The 17,075-nt window shown below is 40.6% G+C and overlaps 1 protein-coding gene across 4 annotated transcripts in view; it reads right to left on the reverse strand.

Moving 5' to 3' along the window:
• The window catches only part of ZNF536 (zinc finger protein 536), a 449,202-nt gene that overhangs the window by 322,569 nt on the left and 109,558 nt on the right, over positions 1 to 17,075 (reverse strand). For 3 of the 4 annotated variants that reach the window (XM_083451812.1, XM_083451813.1, XM_083451815.1), the window contains exon 2: positions 657 to 789. The gene's annotated coding sequence lies outside the window, so the exon portion shown is untranslated. Of the gene's footprint in view, positions 1 to 656; positions 790 to 17,075 lie in introns of those variants that run through there. The other variant, XM_083451814.1, reaches the window with a different exon arrangement.

The raw sequence follows: 17,075 nt of genomic DNA on the forward strand, positions 1-17,075 counted from the left end.
ACTGTAAACATATAGAGCTCATCAATCTAGCAAGTATATCCATGTGCTTGCTTATGCCTTCAAAACTGTACCATGATGACTTTTCATTAAAACCAGGACTTCCACTGCCTCCAATGTAAGCAATTCATGTATCAGACACTCTCATTCTCTCTCACACCCACCCTACATCTTACTTAATGTGTGCCATTTCATTTCCAGATGCTCCTCACTGCAACTTACTTGGAAGTGGGGACTAGTTTGTTTCAATATCAAGCTCATAATAATGGAGTGGTTTTCACAGGGTTTCCTCCAGATTTCATGTACCACAAAATGTGCATCCATTGTGTACCAAAAGAAGAGTTTATGTGGTAGAATCTTCTTATGTCATAAGACCTGTCTGGCCTCAAAATTATTTTTTTGTCTTCCAAGAGGAAGAGGAAGGATACTGCTTTAATGGATCACATTTTTTCCTGTTTGCAGTCTTTTAAAAGGCAGCATCTGCATAAGAAAGCTTGTTTTGTTCTCTTTTAACCAAGCAGAGGAATCATTGTACTTATGGAAATATTTATTTCTATTTATACTTTTCCAAACTCAGAATTAATGTGGGCCCCCATCAACCTAATAGGCTAAGAACACATCAGACTACACTAGTGAAACACAGTGCAATATTGTCTTACCTGGAACATATAGAAAGTTGTGGTCTTAGTAGTCTGTACACATGATCAGGAGGAAAGATGTGATCTATGAAAATCCTGGTTCAGACAAGAACTTAAAGCAGGTTGCTTAATCACTCTGCCTCAGTTTTCCCATCTGTGAAAACAGGAAATTAATGAAGTAGAATAAGCCATAAAAACAGAGGCGGCAACTGTTGCTCACTTAAGAACCTGATAACAGGTCCACTGTGATGGTAACTGTTTTCTGATCATATGATATGACTTTCCATACTTTCAAATGAAACTAGGGCTTTTTATGACAATGAACACTGTGCCCAACAAAAGAAACATTTGCCTCGGATCCTTGTTTTGGTCCATCACCATCAGGTCTGTACAACATAAGGCCAGGGGGTGGGGGTGGGCTATGACAGTCCCACCCTGCAACTATCTGCAGTCCCAAACACCTACTAGTTGTAGCTTTCCCCCACCATGTTGTGAAAACATCTGCAACCTGCACAAGCCAGTCAAAACAGCTGAATAGGAAACATTAGGACCCCCTCCACAAAATACATTTAAAGCAGTATTGTGCCACTTTAAACAGGCACGGCTTCCCTCAAAGAATCCTGGGAAGTGTAGTTGGTTAAGGTTGCTGACAGCTGTTAGAGAACTCTAGGAATTGTACCTCTGTGAGAGAAGAAGGGAACTTTCCTAACAACTCACAGCAGCTTTAACAGATTATGGCTCCTGGGATTATTTGGGATTACTGTTTAAAGTGGCATGATACTGCTTTAAATAAGTATAGTGTAGATGGGGCCTGGGTTAGAAATATTATCCACTGCCGATATACTGGGATGCCATCCTAGAATTATTTAAAAGGCAAAAATGGACCTGCTTTACATTTGCAATTGATTAAAGATTATTCACACCAACACCCGTCACTGCTAATGCGGAAAATGCAGGAACAAACACACCATGAGAAGTTTTGCCACATTGCCTCCACTAAAGTCAGTTTACATTATTTCAATGTTGCCCCCAAAAATATTGTTTGTGGCCATTCCAGAACCTATTTCATGAACTGCCAAAGTACCTTTTACTAATTTGTGTAGTACACGAGCTTTCCTTTTTCATAATAGATTTTAAGGTCACATTCTTGAAGATTTGCTGAGAGCAAATTTCAAACTGTGTGTTGCATTGCAATCTGCAGTTCACAATCTTAGTTAATTATATGAGCCATCCAGTCAAGAAACAAAACAACAGCAGCAGCAACACTTGACAGAACGGATCAAAATGTGTGTGTGTGAATATGAATATACAATTGAGAATTTGTGCTGTGTTGGTTACTTCTAAGAGCTATGTGCTATTGTTTGTACCCCTAATTGGATGACTAACTGACCAACACAGCAGAAAATTTGAATTGTATACTCACGTTGTCATTCAACTTGCTCTTTGCACAATCATTGGATAGCGATGCAACACATCCAATCAGAACACAGCTCCACGCCATTCACACAGCCAATCATAGCACAATGAATTGTAACATTTCAACAAAATCAAGAAGTATTCACTGAGAAAATCTGCAAACGACTGTGGAATGACATCCCTGTGATCTGCTTGAGATATGTCACCAAATGAAGAAAAGCAACATTTAAAGTATTTCAGCACTACTCTAAATAGCTGATTCCTCTACATCATAATATGGAGAATGAAGCTTCTGCACCTTAATTAATAGTGCAAAAGAAGACTAGGACCTGGAAAAGGCCAGGGTTCAAATCCCTACTTGGACATGGGTGACCTTGGAAACTGGCCACTGTCTCTCAAACTAAACTACCCCACAGGGTCATTGTGGAGACTAAGCGAGGAGGGGGAAAACCATATGCACCACCAATAGGATATAAATACAAGAAATCAATCAATAACAAAGTGGCTTGTTTGTGTACTAAGAAGGATGTGAGCTGAGGCTCATTGTGCTGGATTTGTGATTCTGTGGCTTCTTCTCTTTTCTTTTTTTAAAAATATCTCTCACAAAGCTTTGTTGGCCTCTTTCAAGATGCCTCTGGTGTGAAGCTTGACTATAACACTCCTCTGCATTAGTGCTGCCAAAGTCCCAGTTCTGGGGATGTTCTCCCACTCTGCGTAGGCTTCTAAATGTCATGGAATGTGGCTTTAAGCAAGACAGCATGTATATGCCCACGAGGAAAGTGTACAGGTGTGTTACAGCAGTGTGTGCTATGCATGGAAATCATAATCCCATACCACTGGGTAGTAGAATTGTCCTTTAATTATCCTTTTTCAATAGCCCTGTCTCCACAAGCCATGCTTTAAAAATGCCACTTGCACAGCAATTTATAGTGTAAGCCTAACCATGTCCTCTTTGAGGGAAGTTCTATTGAATTCAGTGTGGCTAATTCCCAGCAAAGTGGGGCCCCAATTGCAACCTAAATGTTTGAGGATCTGAGCCCTTTCCACTGTGCAAAGTTACCTCATTTGATCTGGGCATTTAGTTTTCAGACTAGAACACATGCCTATCGTTTTTATTTCTTGCTCTGAGCTTGGGGCAAGCAAGGGAGCAGCTTTCAGTTATTTATGTCTCATCATTTTTAAGCTTTTATTATGGGTAAGGGCCTCAAGACTTGGAAGTGGCTTGGGCCTCTTTGAACATTTGAAAGGTCCTGGCTGCAGACTACCTACATGAAACTTATTCACAGACCACAGTTTGGGAATCCCTGAGCAAGTTCATAATGGTTTAGCTATTTAGGGACACACTTGGTTGGAATCAAAAACAAGCTCTTGTATTAGCCCATGATAGCCACTGCACCCTAAACTGGCCAGAGTGGAGAATTCCTCCTCCAAGTCATCGAAACTCAGAGACATGCAATAGGAGCCAAACCCCAAGGATAGCAAACTTTGAAGAACCTAATCTCCTTATTCCAATAACCAAAATCTATCTATCATGTCACGTGTGTCCAAAGTCATTGGGTTGAGAACAAAATGTAGTTAGTACAAATGAAAAAGCCTAGGAAAACCGTAAGCTCAAAGTGATGAACAAAAAACCCCCCACTTTTTGAAATGACACCAGCTAAATGGCCGCAGGACAGAGACAAACAAAGTTCTGCAAGCTGTACACCCAGAAAACAAAGGCTTCCTATTTCGGTTGCAAATAATTAGGCATAAATCTGGCTGGGTACTCCTCTTTCTTTAATCGCTAGTAAAGTTTGAGCGAAGCTATTTTTTGCAGTGTTCCTTTCTGTATCACTATTGTCAGCTTCAAATCTCAAACGCAATTGGAGTTATAATTACATTTTAAAAAATAGCATTAAAATGACATTAAGGGCTGTAATTGGAACTTCTTGTCCTTATGCACAGAACTTCTAAGATTAGCACTGGGGATCCCACATATTTCACTTGGTAGATGCCATATTAGATAGCCAGATAACATATTGTATCTGGCTATCTAATATGTTAGAATATTTGTTTCAAGAATAGGCAACTACCTCCACTCTCTTAACTCCCCTGCTTCACCCCTTGGTTCCTACGTTAAAAAAGAAGAGGAGTATGCCTCTGGAATAACACTGGCTTTAGCATAAGCAATGCTAATGTTACATCAATATAAAGTAATAACACAAAGGGTGCACTGGGTGGAATGCAGACTATGAGAAGAGACTACTAAAAAATTTTTGGATGATGGGACCATAGGCTTTACAATCCTCCTCAAGCAGACAGCTCTAAAAACTATTTTTAAAGGTCATAAATTAGGTAGTCTCTTAAATGTAATTCAATCATCTACTTTTAAGTAGCTAGATTCTATTAGTTGTCCCTTGCATTTTACAAAAACAGAGCTCCATTAACATTATTCACTTACAGTTTCCATCTATGAGTAGATATTCTGTTCAACCAGCTTTAAATAGATTCTTTTCCCCCCTCTCTTCTTCTGAAATTGCTATTAAGCATATTTTTACTGCAAGGGCAAAGTAGGCATAGGATTATGCCTGACTCCATGCAAAGGATAGATTTTCAGCAAGCAGAACCGCATTCCTATGAAGTAAAAATACTTGATATAAGCCGATTGTTTCTATCCTTGCTCAGTAAGGACTCTCCTCTGATCTTCAGAATTACACGCAGGTAGCCTAGTAAGGATGAACAGGACTGCTCTGTTACTGCACAATGCAACCAGTTTTCTCTCCTTTGAGAGTTTAGATTTAAAGAATTTAAAGTACAGTACTGCTTGGGAGTTCTCAGGGGGGGGGGTGCATATTGGCTTTGAAAAGTTATCCCATAGTCACTGGCTTCATAAAACCCCTACAAGCTGTAACCCCAGACTGCAATAAAATGTTGCTTCACCAATAGCAATCCTCAATTGGGAACTGACATCCCTAGTAGACTGAAGATAAAAATTAAAAATTAAACACTTGTCTCTGCACAGTCAAAATTCAATTGTTTCAATTTTGTTATCCCAAGGTTGGTACTCTGTGATAACAACCTCTGTCTAGATAAACAAAGAATTCCAACCATACATCATCTTCCTGTTTGCCTTAAGTCAATGGGTCAAACAATGTTGTGTGAAAGCAATTAGCACACACATGTTTTGTTATGTAACAGATACAGATGGGAGAGAAATTCAATCCAATTCACTTTTAAAGGCAAACCTACCTAATCTGTACTTTCTGAAACCATTCAAGAACCAGAATACAGCCACCCTTCAAAATGTGCACTTCTCTGAATTTTGCAAGGGAATTCGTCAGTCAAGCAGCATGTACCAAGATGCATATACAAGGTTAAAGTGTGCATAAAAATGCATTTAGTAATTAAAAACAATATGCAGAAATGCATTATATTATGGCAAACTGCTCTGCAAAAATGGGTCTATTTGGCAAAATTACATACAAAAATGTGTATATTGGGAGAAATTTACATTGGAATGCAGATAAATTTCCATGAGAACCTTTAAAAAAGAGAAAAGAAAAGTGATGTGGAAATGTGGAGAACAGAACTTAAAAGTGGGGGGAAATGAGAAACTGAGAGAATCCAGTCAAGGATTGTCACAGATAAGCCTGAGCTGCATGAACAATACAAGGGGTCAAAACAGAGAATTCAACCCTCTCTCCTCTGCCATGGTCCCCACAGAATTTCCCACCCCCAGCTGCTGTTTATATCAGGAAATAAGCCTCCTTTTGTTTAAACAGCATTGGCTGCTTTTAACGAAATATGTACACATTCCCTGCATCCACACAATCCTCAATCAAGGAATAGCCAAGGTAGCCCCCCAACCTCAGAACACATAGGCTGCAATCAAAATATTCTGGATTAGACACCAGTCTTACAGAAGAAATTGACATGGAACAGTCCAGCCAAAGCAGTTGGCGGCAATCCAATTTGAGCTTCCAAAAGACCAACTTCCACATTATACGCTTGTACTGAGTTGGCATGTGGTCTGGCTTCTTGGAATTGTGGGGACTGGGCAAAATGAAAACACAATTGTAACTGGCCCAGAAAGACACAAATTGTGAGCACTTGGGGTTCCAGTACCTGATGATATGATGGCATATTTTACCACTTATTAATTTTTACCTTAATTAAATTATTATTATTTTATGTACATGAAACACAATCATGTTCAGCTGCTCTTAAAAAATAAATAAAAAGCCTGTCTTCTCGTGGGTGGGTTGGAAAGCACTGAGTTCCCCCCCCCCCTTTCCATTTTGGTTCCCATTGTTTTAATTCTATATATTGCACACATGTGTTCTCACAGCGCTGCACACTTAGTTATCGGAAACATCTGGGGTGCCCATGCTGTGGAGGAGGTCAGCTCTGCTTCTACTCTAACTGCCTGTCTTTATTAATTTATTAAGCTCGGATTTGCTGGTGGTACAGTCTTGGAACACTGTTGGAGGGCATAGGTTAGATTCAGTAGCAATTCTCCCCAAGAGCAAGCATAAATAGGACTGTTTGAATTATAGGGAAAGCCTCTCGTTTCTTGGGGAACCACAACACAGGGAATTTTAACTGACGCAGAAATACGAGCACAAGGTTTTTGAATGGCATGAGTCCGAGTGATTTGTAAAGCGATGTGAAGTGTCTGTGTGGAGACCCCACGAGTCTGTTACTTAGAAATAAAAATGTGATCAGATATGAACCATTAAAGATGGAACAAGCTCTGACATGGACTTATATTATTCAAACACCCTTGTACCTTTCTGTTTGAATAGAATGCTAATAGTTTATTTCGACATTGCCTTCAACAGCAGAGTACTTCAGTACTGTAAAGTTTGCACAGTCCTTTCAGTAAGTTAAGTAGATGGAGTCGGTTCAGTAGATCAAGGTACTATAGTTCCTCTTCCCTTTGCATCATTGTTGTGAAGTACAGTGGTACCTCGAGTTAAGTGCTTAATTCGTTACAGAGGTCCGTTCTTAACCTGAAGCACCACTTCAGCTAATGGGGCCTCCCGCTCCCTCCGCGCCGCTGGAGCACGATTTCTGTTCTTATCCTGAAGCAAAGTTCTTAACCTAAAGCACTATTTCTGGGTTAGCAGAGTCTGTAACCTGAAGCGTATGTAACCTGAGGTACCACTGTACTAACTATCCCCTTGCATTTAGTAAGATGTTTCAGCAGTGCTCTTTAGCTTTAGGCCCCCAGATGGCATTGAACTACAACTCCCATCATCTCTAGGGGATGATGGGACTTTGAGTTTACTCCACTGAATATGTGAATTACTATTTAGCTTCAGCTCTTTGCAAGAGGGTTACCAGTTTCTGTGCCTTAAACACTATCTATAGTACACAATGCATAAATCACTTAAGGGGAGTGCCCTACTTCAAGAGAAAAAAATGGGAATGTTAAGTACTGTCAATAGAATAGAACCACTGCAAATGTTGAATGCTTTGAACATGGTCTTTAAAACAAAACGAAACAAAACCTAGTTTTCAGCTTAATCCTGTTGCTTTTAAAAGGTTTGAGTTTCAAGAGCCTGCCCTGGCTACAAAGACAAAGGCAGTAATGTAAAAAGTTACGCAAAGTCCCCTCTTTTGGAAACAATTTGTCTGTACATAAAAAAGAGAGAGAGATGGAATTAAGCCGTAAATACTCTAGGTATAAACACAAACAGCTTTATTGCAGGTTTTTCCAGAACTCCCAAAGACTCCCAAGACTGATTCAGGGAATAATTATGGTATGGAAACGTCATGCAATTTTTGTCACTGATCTTTTCCATGCAAAGTCAGTTTCCATGTGTATTCAATTCAAGGTTCAAAATTGAAGACTTATGTGGGGGGAGGGAAAAAATCATAAGTGAAAAATGGAAAACATTGCCATAGGGCAGAGCCCAATTCCCATATGAAATGCTGATCAACTAATCATAACAGCACTAAGCAAAAAGTTATTATACAATTAGTTGCTGGTAGCCTACAAAGGGGGCAATCTATTCACTCATCAATTGAGCTGGCCCACAGGCTTCTTCATGGTCCAGAGAAGATGAATGTTATGGCCCAAATGACATATTTAACACAAATGTAGTCCAACAGTCCCTTCAGAATATATATTTGAAAGCTTCAAATGGGCACAGTTCCCCCTAAGGACACAACTTCTATGACCCCACCCTCAGATATCAGCTTTCTGAGGACCCTATCCACCAAGACCATCACTATCAGATGGAGTGGAGCGAACTTAAGATTTAAAGTTATATCAAATGACGTGAACACCTCAACACACACACACCCCATTTTTAATATGATGCCATAAAGTCTGAGTTCACATCTACTAAGGGTGTAGGATCTGACCCTCTGAGCCCTCATGTCTCCTGATTTGATTTAAAACAAACTAAAAACACTGTAGATTGCCCGCTGTGTGTTTATTGTATGCAACATCTCAACTGAAATGTACTCTGCTGGTTTTGTTTCTGTTGAACTTGTTTCTGTTGTTGTAAAAGAACTATCAGACCACTATTCCACATGTTGCTCTTGTTGTTTTTATCATTAATAATTGATGCTATTAATAATGATTCAATTTACATCCACCCTTCCTCCCAGAGACCTGGTTTGCACCATGAAGTTTACAATCCGAGGTTTTGTTGTTGTTGCTTTAAATCAACTTTGCAGTTCCAAGAGCCAAGATCCACCAAAACCTTAAACGTCAGAAGCATTACTTTGTTCATGCTTTGCAAAAGTAAAATTTAACTTAACCATTTTGAGTGCTTAATTTAATCTACAAAGCCATTTTTCTTTTCTGCTCCAGCGCAGAATACGTTGTGGGAAGGATGATTTGCCCTATTAATCTAAAATTGATTTTTCTCTCCAGGATTATGGAGAATATGGACCACTTTCCTTCTCTGTGAGACAAGTTTGACTTTCCTTCCTTCCTTCATATGGAACACCATAGATGCAAGAAAGGTTGAAATAGACTTCTTGGTGCCATGTTTTAAAACACCCACAGCCGACATCCTCCGCACCTTGGGAACAGGTTGGAATGAAAACACATCTGTGACCCAAACTGTGTGCAAATTTTCTCCAATGTTTTATTTTGTTAGCAAGTACAATTGTGAGGGATGACATTTGAGGTGGGAAACTAGGAAGAGTATCTTTTTAGGAACATAGGAATTTGCCATATAGAGGATCAGACACTTGGTCCCATCTACGTGGCTCAGTACTGACCACACTGGCTGGCAGCAGCTCTCTGGTGTTTCAGACAGGAAGGAATCCCAGCCCTACTTTGAGATGCCAGGGATTGAAATGGGACCTTCTGCATTCAAAGCTCTACCATTGTCCAATGGCCCTTCCCCTCTGATGGATTTTCTACTAAAAAAAAAAAAAAAGCCCCCAAACTGTCTTTTCCCCATCCGCAGGAGAGAAAAGTAGTTGGGGGAATGTTCTTAGTTGAAAAGCCACTAAAATCCTCCTTCCCATCTCCCCATTCCACTCTAGAGCCTTTCATGGCTGCATTTTGCAATAAAACACAATGTCGGAGACAAACTACATGCAACTGAGTGTCATGTATAATTTGTGGTTTGGTGAGGAATGCAGAGCACCCAAAGAGCAACACTACGGTGTTGATACAGGCTGCAAGTGAGGAGTATAAGTGGGACATGGGAATTTGGCTTGCCCTTAACAACCTTGGACAATTTTCCCGTGAGCTTGGAAGGATTGCAATTCCAGGCAGTCATCTAAAAACGATACAAGTTTGCAGTGCGGATATACCCCTCCCCCCGACTATTTTACATCCTATGCTGAAATCTAAACCTAACTCATTACTATTATTTATTAAATTTATTAGTTCCTTTTTTGCCATGGCAACTCAAAACGACTTACAATATTTTAAGCAAAAAAAACATACACATACATACATTAAAATAAGCATTTACAAAACAATAATCTGCCATTCTATGCTCAATTAAATACTTTTGGTCACTGTGGGATTTTCTTTTGAACAAGAATCTGCTGCAAATCTAAGACATGTTTCTTACCAGTTGAATTTTAAAGGAAATATGGGCTATAAACAGGAGCACTACAATGTAGAATAGGTGGGGGGTCACACTTGAACCTATCACTGTGTACAAAACCAAAAGCTTCAATGGTGTGATTGAGCAGGACAAATATGAAACTATGGAAAACACATTGGCAAAAAAGCAGAGTGGCATGGCATGTGTTTTCACACCCAAATACACATATGGTGTGCTTTGGAGCTTGCATCACAAGGAGGCACGTGAACCCTCAGATGCAAAACATGTGTGTTGGACCAATTAATCGTTCTCACCATTAAAAAACACATTTTTTCAAGCCTGGGTTAGAAAAATACATTTAGGGGTTGCACTGAAAGGTTTTCTATTCTTCAAGAAGGGAATGCCCTACAAACAATCAAATATTAACCAAATTTCTCTAATTAGATGGAAAATGCCCTCATCAACGAAAGAAGCCAATTTAATTCAGTAGCTCAAAACTAATGCTGTATGATGCAGCCAGCTTATAACTTCTGGAGCATATTAGCTTCATCAACACCCCAGATGTTGCATGGGAAAGATAGTTCTCATTCTCAAGCATGTGGCAAGTGGTAAATTTAGAAAACTCCCAATTAATTCAGGAGGCTTCCACTGCAGATCAAGTTTCTGGGCTTTCTTTGCACAATACACAAGTGATGTGTGGGGAACCAGAACAAATACAAAGACTGGGGCCCATCCAGACTGGTGTTTCATTTACAGTTGCATTCTTCAGGCATAGTACACTGGTGATTAATTTATTCTGCTTTAGTCTGTTCCTCGGTGGTGCCCCCAATCCTACACACTATTGGTGTTCAGAGAGGTTACAGAGGGACAAAATTGGGGTCAAAAATAAACTAGAACATTTGTGATTAAAAAAATAGTAAGAATTGGGATTTCAGTACGAAGTTACTGGATGTGCACTGATTAGAAGTGAAACAGTGTGACTACCCCAAATGTTAAGGGGCACAAACAGCAATGGAAGTGGGATTGTGTGTAATCACCCCAAGAGCAACATAAGAACAATCTTCAACCATGATAGTTGAATGAGCACAAATTAACAATAGCAGGGATTTCTGGAGGAGCCCTAGATACACAAACAAGTATTAACGGGATTCAAGCGGGCCCATGAAACAAAATGCGTGAAGTGTGTGAAGTGCTTCTGATCAGGAAAGCATTCCACTCTAGGAAGGATGCTGCCTTATACGGAATCAATATCCAGTTTGATATTGTCTACAGTGACTGGCATCAACTCTCTAAGGTTCAGGCAGGTAGCCTCTCCCAGCACTACCTGAAGAAGCCATTGGAGATTGAACCTGGGACCTTCTGCATGCAAAGTAGATTCCAGCCCATCCTTAATGGTTGGCAGGGTTGGGTGGTTGCGATATGAACTGTTGATTTGTCCATTGACTTCAGTGGGTGGTTCTCGCTTCTGTTTCTGGGGACATCTAAAAATAGCATAAACCAGGAGATGTCCTAGCGAGACTATGACCAGCTACTCTTTTAACTTCTATTTGGATCTCTTCCTGCATCCTTCTTTTCCAGCTACACTGTTCCATCCCCCCCTCCTTAAGCCAGTTTCCAGCTTTTCCTTTCAGCTATCAGTCTGCATTCCACTCCCAAGTCTGTTGGTGCCTCGCCACTTGTGCATGACTCTTGCAATTTTGGCTACAAAAGCAAAATGGCACTCAATGAAGGGACTCAGAATATAGGCTTGATGTTACTCCAGTAATTCTCTGTGACACTCATTCTCAGTGGATTGCCTGCATGCCATACAAGCTGTACCAATCCTTAAGTTACTTCCCACTGTCATTTCCTTGCAACATTCTCTGCTGCAAGAGTGCCCTACTCTTGCCTATCCTGTTTATTCATCTCCCCTGCAGCCTGAAGTTATGACCTGAAAATAATAGTAGAGATTCTGCTTACTGGGAAAGAGATCCACTCAGAACATGAAGGACACTTGAATCTTAGATAAAGCATTTACACTTGAATCTGCTGCACTTGTTCAGGAATTGGAAACCTCTGGTCCATGGTCAATCTTGGCCCATTAGGGGGTTCAATTTGGCCTGGACAGCTAGGCAGAGCTGCCCACCTCCATCATCATGATGTCAGATGATTGACAGGTGGGTGACCCCACTCACCCACTCATAGGGTGGGTGAAATGTTTCCCCCGAGTTTGAGGAACAGATCTTTCCACCCTCCTCTCTCTGTGCATGCCCTGCATCATCTCCAAATCTACTCCAGAGAGTTGGGGGACCTCCCACAACATAACTGAATATTACTCATAGTACCTTGAACATTCTTTTTATTCTACTTATATTCCTTTTGCACAGTTGGGGGGCAGGGGACAGCCACTAGAAACCTGGAGGTAGTCATATGGTTGCTGTCATACCTATATACTTGCACTAACCAATTTTGCACTATTCATATACAGTGCACAAGCATAGGGTAAAAAGGAAATATATTGTTGAGACTGAAACACAAGCTGCTAATCCTGCCTTGGAAAGTAAGGGTTTATGGCTAGCTTTCTCAAGAATCTAACAACAGAGGTGAGTAGCACACATATGTCAAGACAAATAAGGAAAGATTGCCAGGGCAGACACATAAAGTCAGCTGCCATAGACATGAAAGAAAAGAAACTTTTTTAACATTTAATGTTGAATCCTCCACTCGCAACACACCATTTTCCATTACAACAACTGGTGACATGCCAGAAGAAGGGTGGAGTAGTCCAAGGCTAAACTTGAGTTGCTAGGATTCATCTGCTTTAATCTGCAAAACCACAGATCTGGGATGTGTGCAGAGAACTGAGTTTCTGAGGATGCACAGAGTGCCTTTCCTTCTCTAGTGAAGAAGTACAGCCTGCTTAAACATCCCTAAGACTACAGGGCAGGGCTTTCAGGTTGCACATTGCAATTCCATCAGATTGCAATTCTAACTTACTTGGGACATGCTTTAAAAAATAAATGCTGGGGGAAATCCTAAAATTCAAGCGTATAAAATTTCCCCAGTTCTAAACAGGCATCAGGACTGAAAGCCTAGATCAAACCAATCCTGCTGTCATACAATTTACAACATATCCAAAACATGTCCAAAATATTCCTGATGTGCAAAAGTCAAAGATGTTTAATTAAAATTGACCAGAATCCATCTTCTGTCTGTGTGCTTTGAAAAAGAAAAAAAGAAGTCAATTCTTCAGCTAAATTTAAAGATTAAATATGATTAAAATTTCTGTAGAATGTCTAGGTTTTCTGGAATAGACTATTCCAGCCATCAAAATATTGATAGTCATTGGTAAATGACTTCTGGTGTTTAATCAATGTTATTTTTTTATCATCCAATTTTTCCTTCAAGTCAGCTTTGAACACTAAACTGCATTTCATCAAGGTTGGTAAAATGTTTAGAAAGGAACAGATGTCAGAATATGGGGATTGCCAATAACACTGATGGAATCCAGTAATTTCTTTCCTGTCCAAAGGCAAAAGAATGAAGAATAATCTCAACTGTATACAATAATAGAAGATTTACTGCAACATTAATGGCTGTAAAAAAATAAAAGTACATAAAAGCTATCTCCATTTTTTCAAGCCATCACTAAGGGCAGTGTTTTTCAATTTAAGGCAATTTTCACATCAAAACAAAAGGGGCTATGTATTTTTAAGCTTTAAATATCTATAAACTGCAGCTGATGCTTCAGACTAATGTATTTGTTGTTCCCAACTATACATTAGACGATTGTATGGGGTAATAATTGATGCTAAACCTCCCAAAATGTAGAGGCAATCTCTTCTTTAAGAATGCTCCTCTGCTTGTTGTTGGCAAATTGTACCATTTACATAAGAGTTTGCTTGAACAAGAAACATAAATATAGATAAAACCCTTAGGACTTTATTCTTTTAAAACTGCCCTCTAAAAATCTGCCCTGCAATTTGCAAAGTGAGTTTTCTGCAGACTATTCTTGGAAGCCTTTTGTCAAATAGGGGGAAACTGACTCAAAGCAAGGACTGGTTAATCACGATTTTGCAATCATCCTCATATTGTAAAGTTCAGCATCCAAACGTACAGACAGTTTTAAAGAAGAAACAAAATAAAGGAAAGAGTCTAGGAAAAGAGGTGGGGTGCAGGAACCAGTAAAGTATGGTTTTGCAACAAATATAGATGCATTTTAAATGATTCATCGGGGCAATGTGCCATGTTTCTGCACATGAATTAAGGCCACTGCATGAGCATGAAACTGTCTGGGAGAGAGGCAAGGAAGGAATTCCAATGGTGCTTGTATAAGCAGTTCTGGTCCACAAACAGAAATCCATAGCTCCGTCCACATGGGCAGCGGGATCATGGAGACAGGCCTACCTACCAGCAACCTCCACACACTCATCAGAGCACCTCTTGTATGCAGGCACCTCTTGTAAACCAGGAGTGGGGAACTTTAGGCCTGGTGGGCAACTAAGGCCCTTAGGACTCTCCCTAGGCATGTCCCCTCTCCAGGCCACATCCCTCACTGGTCCTGCTCCTTCTGCACCTGCTTCAAGGGCTTTGGTCTAGCTGGAGTCTGCCCTCCATCTTGCTTTCATGGATGGAGAGATGTGCCTGCACGTGTTTCCTCATAGAAATAGGGACATTCTATTCTAAAGCAAATAAAATATTCCTATTTTCATACAGAATTTTGGAGGGTATGCATAATCTGAATGGAAACATCTGCCTTTGCATAGGTAGAAGGTATCCTACAGTACAAAAAGTTGAAGTCCTATCTCTTGCTCCACCCACTTTGCCGCTGGCCCCTCCCACCGCTGGCCATGCGGCCCCTGGAAGACTGCCCATGATGGAATGCTGCCCTCAGGTGGAAAATGATTCCCCACCTCTGATACAACATCTCCTAAATTGCCAAGGGGCGAGAAGGTGTTCTCACCAGGCTCTCTCCAGACAACCAGAAACCCTGTTTTTGCAGCTTTGCTAATCCCTTCATTGTATGTTGAAACTGTACTGATTGAAACTGTACTTTAATGTAATGACAGAATATGAGGTATATAAATATTTGCAGATCAATTAGCTATACAACGCTACCATATAAAAATGGCAAAACTTTGGTTGATGAGTGCAAGGGATCACTGCAAAAAGAGAGAGGAAGCCCTGGTCTATCTGCCTCTGCCCTCACCTAATTGCACTGTATGAACATATTATTACACTTAAGAAATGTTTTAAAGAAGCAGTGCTAAACTAGGGGTGCGGGGTGAATGCCATGGAACTCGCCCTCCATGAGCAGATAGAGATGTCCATGGTCAGGAAGGAAGTCTGTTGATGGAGATCAGCATGGAAGGATCTGTCCATTTTGGTTCATCCTGTCCATGAGGTTTGACTTGGGTAGATTAACGTGGGTATCCCCATGTGTATTTTTATCAATTTAAATGGGGAAGTAGACACACTGTTTATTTAGGGTAGGCTGAAAATATGTGTATCAGAGGAAAAGAACTTCAAATTTTACTGTCAAATCTGGAGTAAGAAACATATTAAAGGTAAAGGGACCCCTGACCGTTAAGTCCAGTCGTGGACCACTCTGGGGTTGTGACGCTCATCTCGCTTTACTGGCCGAGGGAGCCTGTGTACAGCTTCCGGGTCATGTGACCAGCATGATTAAGCTGCTTCTAGCGAAACCAGAGCAGCGCACGGAAACACTGTTTACCTTCCCATCAGACCGGTACCTATTTATCTACTTGCACTTTTTGGCATGCTTTCAAACTGCTAGGTTGGCAGGAGCTGGGACCGAGCAACGGGAGCTCACCCTGTCACGGGGATTAGAACTGCCAACCTTCTGATCGGCAAGCCCTAGGCTCTGTGGGTCACACCACAGTGCCACCCACGTCCCTTTAAGAAATATATTACCAGATGTAAATAGAAGTCATCTGAAATGTTGGATGTCTACCCTTCCTCCTCAGCTTCTCCTCAAACCAATTGGAGGCTAATATAACTTCATTTCATTAGAAGGCAGAGCCAAATTAAAACTCCCCCTCTCTTAAGATGTTACTGTAACTGCTAAAAATTAATATAAAATGAAAGACCTTCATCTAGTTGTTTTGTCTTATCATTTGCAAGAGCAACTTGCCAAAACCGTCTTTTTCAGAGCTCACAGAGATAGGCTGAAATTCATGAAAAATATTTTCCATTATCAATGTAATTACAGATGACAAGAACTTTCCTTTGGAATTCAAAAGTAACAATGTCTGTCTTGATTACTGGCCCGCTCTTTCGAGTCCTGTTCATATGGACACAAGTTGCAAACAGTGGAAACCCTGTTTTCATTATGCCAATCTTCACAAAGGTCAAGTTTTTTCTTTTCACTTCAAACATTCCAGTAGTTGCTTAGATGGCAATTCAGGAATTTTGTGTAATGTTGCTCAACAAAGCAAATATTTATATTAGTAAATACCACTAAATTATTGCACGCATGCAGGTAGTCTTTAGTAAAGAGAGAGAGAGAGATGTGGTACTGCCAATTGAAACGACAGCATAGAAGAAAGACACACAATGGTTTGTTTAAAAAACAAAACATAATACATTGGTAGAATGTGTTAGCTTGGAGGTGAAACCTGAAAAGACAGAGGTGTTGTGTGTCCAGGAGGTAGGGAGACCTGGAGGACCTGCGCCTCTCTGGAAGTAGCAGGTTTGCAGTTTGCGGGTAGTCCTAGATCCAAAATTGTCACTTGAGGATCAGGTGGCCTCAGTGGCTAGAGTGCTGGTTTGCCAGCTATGACCCCTTTTGGACACAGACGACTTACCCACTGTACTCCATGATCTAGTAATTCCAGACTGGAGTTTTGTAATGTGCTCTAAGAGGACAAGAAGAGTCCTGCTGAATCAGGCGAACGGCCCATTATCCTTTTATCACAGTGGCCAACCAGATTCCTCTGCAAAACCAGCAAGTAGTATTTCAGCACAAGAGCACTCTCCCCTCCTATGGTTTCCCAGTAAATGGTAGAAGCATTGCTGC

Source organism: Podarcis tiliguerta, assembly GCF_965153285.1.
Source record: "Podarcis tiliguerta genome assembly, chromosome: 8".
NCBI lineage: Eukaryota > Metazoa > Chordata > Lepidosauria > Squamata > Lacertidae > Podarcis > Podarcis tiliguerta.